Raw genomic sequence first — 6,501 nt, forward strand, 5'->3', positions numbered from 1 at the left:
CATACGCACCACACACACACATAGTATACGCCATACGCACCACACCCACACACACTGTATACAGCGTAGGCAGCACACACACACACTTTATACTCATCCTCTTGTGCGGTACCACCAGCAGAACACTGTTGCAAACATGCCACTGCCGGGATCAGCCGAATGACTTACTGACCGCTGCCATCTTTGTACAAGAGGAGCGCATAGCACATGGGGTAGACAGGTCAAAGAAGAGAGCACAGACAGGGGAAAGGGAGAGTGGATAGGTGGGGAAGCACATGGGGGGAGAGATTCTCAACGCTACAAAGCCTGCCCCCATCGTGACAATACTGCCCTCCTGATGCGATAGCATCGGGTCTCCATATAGTAAATATATATTCATCCTCAACTTTTTTAATAAAAGGTTTTACCTTTTATTTTTCATATTTCGTGTTTTTTATTTTTCGTGTTTACCACCTTAGATTTACTGATATGAAATCATGCAGACACTGGTCTGATAGGATCCTGACCCAGGCTACAGGATAGAACCTATATATGGGTTGGGGTCTTATCGGACCAGTGTATTTGTGTATGTGTATATACAGTATATATATATATATACACACATACACTCACTGGCCACTTTATTAGGTACACCTGTCCAACTTCTTGTTAACACTTAATTTCTAATCAGCCAATCACATGGCGGCAACTCAGTGCATTTAGGCATGTAGACATGGTCAAGACAATCTCCTGCAGTTCAAACCGAGCATCAGTATGGGGAAGAAAGGTGATTTGAGTGCCTTTGAACGTGGCATGGTTGTTGGTGCCAGAAGGGCTGGTCTGAGTATTTCAGAAACTGCTGATCTACTGGGATTTTCACGCACAACCATCTCTAGGGTTTACAGAGAATGGTCCGAAAAAGAAAAAAAATCCAGTGAGCGGCAGTTCTGTGGGCGGAAATGCCTTGTTGATGCCAGAGGTCAGAGGAGAATGGGCAGACTGGTTCGAGCTGATAGAAAGGCAACAGTGACTCAAATCGCCACCCGTTACAACCAAGGTAGGCCTAAGAGCATCTCTGAACGCACAGTGCGTCGAACTTTGAGGCAGATGGGCTACAGCAGCAGAAGACCACACCGGGTACCACTCCTTTCAGCTAAGAACAGGAAACTGAGGCTACAATTTGTACAAGCTCATCGAAATTGGACAGTAGAAGATTGGAAAAACGTTGCTTGGTCTGATGAGTCTCGATTTCTGCTGCGACATTCGGATGGTAGGGTCAGAATTTGGCGTAAACAACATGAAAGCATGGATCCATCCTGCCTTGTATGGAGCATCTTTGGGATGTGCAGCCGACAAATCTGCGGCAACTGTGTGATGCCATCATGTCAATATGGACCAAAATCTCTGAGGAATGCTTCCAGCACCTTGTTGAATCTATGCCACGAAGAATTGAGGCAGTTCTGAAGGCAAAAGGGGGTCCAACCCGTTACTAGCATGGTGTACCTAATAAAGTGGCCGGTGAGTGTATATGTGTGTTATATACTGACAAGACTGGTCAGTAATGTGCACTCATGGACGTGACCCTGGCTGCAGGATCCCACACATGAGGATATTTGACTCTTTCCCATATATGGTATATATAGGAAAGAGACATACCGTAAATCCTCATCTGTGGGGTCCTGCAGCCAGGGTCACGTCCATGAGTGCACATTACTGACCAGCCGCCATAAATCTGCAGTGCCTTAAGGCCCCGTCTCACATAGCGATTTACCAACGATCACGACCAGCGATACGACCTGGCTGTGATCGTTGGTAAGTCGTTGTGTGGTCGCTGGGGAGCTGTCACACAGACAGCTCTCTCCAGCGACCAACGATCAGGGGAATGACTTCGGCATCGTTGAAACGGTCTTCAACGATGCCGAAGTCCCCCTGCAGCACCCGGGTAACCAGGGTAAACATCGGGTTACTAAGCGCAGGGCCGCGCTTAGTAACCCGATATTTACCCTGGTTACCAGAAAAAACAAACACTACATACTCACCATCTGATGTCCGTCAGGTCCCTTGCCGTCTGCTTCCTGCTCTGACTGAGTGCCGCCGTACAGTGAGAGCAGAGCGCAGCGGTGACGTCACTGCTGTGCTGCGCTCTCACTGTACGGCCGGCAGTCAGTCAGAGCAGGAAGCAGACGGCAAGGGACCTGACGGACATCAGATGGTGAGTATGTACGGTTTGTTTTTTTTTACTTTTACGCTGGTAACCACGGTAAACATCGGGTTACTAAGCGCGGCCCTGCGCTTAGTAACCCGATGTTTACCCTGGTTACCAGTGAAGACATCACTGGATCGGTGTCGCACACACCGATTCAGCGATGTCAGCGGGACCTCAACGACCAAAAAAAGGTCCAGGCCATTCCGACACGACCAGCGATCTCACAGCAGGGGCCTGATCGCTGGTACGTGTCACACATAGCGAGATCGCTACTGAGGTCGCTGTTGCGTCACAAAACTTGTGACTCAGCAGCGATCTCGCTAGCGATCTCGCTATGTGTGACGGGGCCTTTAGAAACTGCAGATACAGCACAGGAATCCTGCTGGGTCTTATCAGGAGAGCAGCAGAGTAGAGCAGAAGTGGGAGCTGTACTAAAGGTACCTTCACACTAAGCGACGCTGCAGCGATACAGACAACGATGCCGATCGCTGCAGCGTCGCTGTTTGGTCGCTGGAGAGCTGTCACACAGACCGCTCTCCAGCGACCAACGATGCCGAGGTCCCTGGGTAACCAGGGTAAACATCGGGTTGCTAAGCGCAGGGCCGCGCTTAGTAACCCGATGTTTACCCTGGTTACCAGTGTAAAATGTAAAAAAACAAACACTACATACTCACCTTCACCAGTTTTATTTATTTGGACCTAGATGATCAATTTTTAGCAACTATTGAGTATGAATGATGGGTTCAATCAGTGCGGGGAGGAAATAGAAGGCCGCAGTGCCACATATCTAATGCCCATCATGTGTGATACAACCCAAAGTGCCATGTATCTAATCCGATCATGTGTGATACAGCCCGCAGTGCCACGTATCTAATGGCCATCATGTGATACAACCAGTGCCATGTATCTAATCCAATCATGTGTGATACAACCCTCAGTGTCATGTATCTAATCCAATCATGTGATACAACCCGCAGTGTCATGTATCTAATCCAATCATATTTGATACAACCCGCAGTGCCATGTATCTAATCCAATCATGTGTTATACAACCCACAGTGCCATGTATCTAATCCAATCATGTGTGATACAACCCTCAGTGTCATGTATCTAATCCAATCATGTATGATACAACCCGCAGTGCCATGTATCTAATCAAATCATGTATGATACAACCCGCAGTGCCATGTATCTAATCAAATCATGTATGATACAACCCGCAGTGTCATATATCTAATCAAATCATGTATGATACAACCCGCAGTGTCATGTATCTAATCCAATAATGTTTGATACAACCCGCAGTGTCATATATCTAATCAAATCATGTATGATACAACCCGCAGTGTCATGTATCTAATCCAATAATGTTTGATACAACCCGCAGTGTCATGTATCTAATCCAATCATGTGTGATACAACCCACAGTGCCATGTATCTAATCCAATCATGTATGATACAACCCGCAGTGTCATGTATCTAATCCAATAATGTTTGATTCAACACGCAGTGTCATGTATCTAATCCAATCATGTGTGATACAACCCGCAGTGCCATGTATCTAATCCAATAATGTTTGATACAACCCGCAGTGCCAGGTATCTAATCCAATCATGTATGATACAACCCGCAGTGTCATGTATCTATTCCAATCATGTGTGATACAACCCGCAGTGCCATGTATCTAATCCAATAATGTTTGATACAACCCGCAGTGCCATGTATCTAATCCAATCATGTGTGATACAACCCGCAGTGCCATGTGTCTAATCCAGTCATGGGTTATACAGCCCGCAGTGCCATGTATCTAATCCAATCATGTATGATACAACTCGCAGTGCCATGTATCTAATCCAATCATGTGTGATACAACCCGCAGTGCCATGTGTCTAATCCAATCATGTGTTATACAACCTGCAGTGCCATGTATCTAATCCAATCATGTGTTATACAGCCCGCAGTGTCATGTATCTAATCCAATCATGTATGATACAACCCGCAGTGCCATGTATCTAATCCAATCATTTGTGATACAACCCGCAGTGTCATGTATCTAATCCAATCATGTTTGATACAACCCGCAGTGTCATGTATCTAATCCAATCATGTATGATACAATCCGCAGTGTCATGTATCTAATCCAATCATGTGTGATACAACCCGCAGTGTCATGTATCTAATCCAATAATGTTTGATGCAACCCGCAGTGTCATGTATCTAATCCAATCATGTGTGATACAACCCGCAGTGCCATGTATCTAATCCAATCATGTTTGATACAACCCACAGTGCCATGTATCTAATCCAATCATGTGTGATACAACCCGCAGTGCGATGTATTTAATCCAATCATGTATGATACAACCGCAGTGTCATGTGTCTAATCCAATCATGTGTTATACAGCCCGCAGTGTCATGTATCTAATCCAATCATGTGTGATACAACCTGCAGTTCCATGTATCTAATCCAATCATGTATGATACAACCCGCAGTGTCATGTATCTAATCCAATCATGTGTGCTACAACCCGCAGTGCCATATATATAATCCAATTATGTATGATACAACCCGCAGTGTCATGTATCTAATCCAACCATGTGTGATACAACCCGAAGTGCCATGTATCTAATCCAATCATGTGTGATACAACCCGCAGTGTCATGTATCTAATCCAATCATGTGTGATACAACCCGCAGTGTCATGTATCTAATCCAATAATGTTTGATGCAACCCGCAGTGTCATGTATCTAATCCAATAATGTTTGATACAACCCGCAGTGCAATGTATCTAATTCAATCATGGATGATACAACCCGCAGTGTCATGTATCTAATCCAATCATGTGTGATACAACCCGCAGTGCCATGTATGTAATCCAATCATGTGTTATACAGCCCGCAGTGCCATGTATCTAATCCAATCATGTATGATACAACCCGCAGTGCCATGCATCTAATCCAATCATGTATGATACAACCTGCAGTGTCATGTATCTAATCCAATCATGTGTTATTCAACCCGCTGTGCCATGTATCTAATCCAATCATGTATGATACTACCCGCAGTGTCATGTATCTAATCCAATCATATTTGATACAACCCAAAGTGCCATGTATCTAATCCGATCATGTGTGATACAGCCCGCAGTGCCATGTATCTAATCCAATCATGTGTTATACAACCTTCAGTGTCATGTATCTAATGTCCATCATGTGATACAACCCGCAGTGCCATGTATCTAATCCAATAATGTTTGATACAACCCGCAGTGCCATGTATCTAATCCAATCATGTGTGATACAACCCGCAGTGCCATGTGTCTAATCCAGTCATGTGTTATACAGCCCGCAGTGCCATGTATCTAATCCAATCATGTATGATACAACTCGCAGTGCCATGTATCTAATCCAATCATGTGTGATACAACCCGCAGTGCCATGTGTCTAATCCAATCATGTGTTATACAACCTGCAGTGCCATGTATCTAATCCAATCATGTGTTATACAGCCCGCAGTGTCATGTATCTAATCCAATCATGTATGATACAACCCGCAGTGCCATGTATCTAATCCAATCATTTGTGATACAACCCGCAGTGTCATGTATCTAATCCAATCATGTTTGATACAACCCGCAGTGTCATGTATCTAATCCAACCATGTGTGATACAACCCGCAGTGCCATGTATCTAATCCAATCATGTATGATACAATCCGCAGTGTCATGTATCTAATCCAATCATGTGTGATACAACCCGCAGTGTCATGTATCTAATCCAATAATGTTTGATGCAACCCGCAGTGTCATGTATCTAATCCAATCATGTGTGATACAACCCGCAGTGCCATGTATCTAATCCAATCATGTTTGATACAACCCACAGTGCCATGTATCTAATCCAATCATGTGTGATACAACCCGCAGTGCGATGTATCTAATCCAATCATGTATGATACAACCGCAGTGTCATGTGTCTAATCCAATCATGTGTTATACAGCCCGCAGTGTCATGTATCTAATCCAATCATGTGTGATACAACCTGCAGTTCCATGTATCTAATCCAATCATGTATGATACAACCCGCAGTGTCATGTATCTAATCCAATCATGTGTGCTACAACCCGCAGTGCCATATATATAATCCAATTATGTATGATACAACCCGCAGTGTCATGTATCTAATCCAACCATGTGTGATACAACCCGAAGTGCCATGTATCTAATCCAATCATGTGTGATACAACCCGCAGTGTCATGTATCTAATCCAATCATGTGTGATACAACCCGCAGTGTCATGTATCTAATCCAATA

This window comes from Ranitomeya variabilis, chromosome 5, assembly GCF_051348905.1.
Source record: "Ranitomeya variabilis isolate aRanVar5 chromosome 5, aRanVar5.hap1, whole genome shotgun sequence".
Taxonomy (NCBI): Eukaryota; Metazoa; Chordata; class Amphibia; order Anura; family Dendrobatidae; genus Ranitomeya; species Ranitomeya variabilis.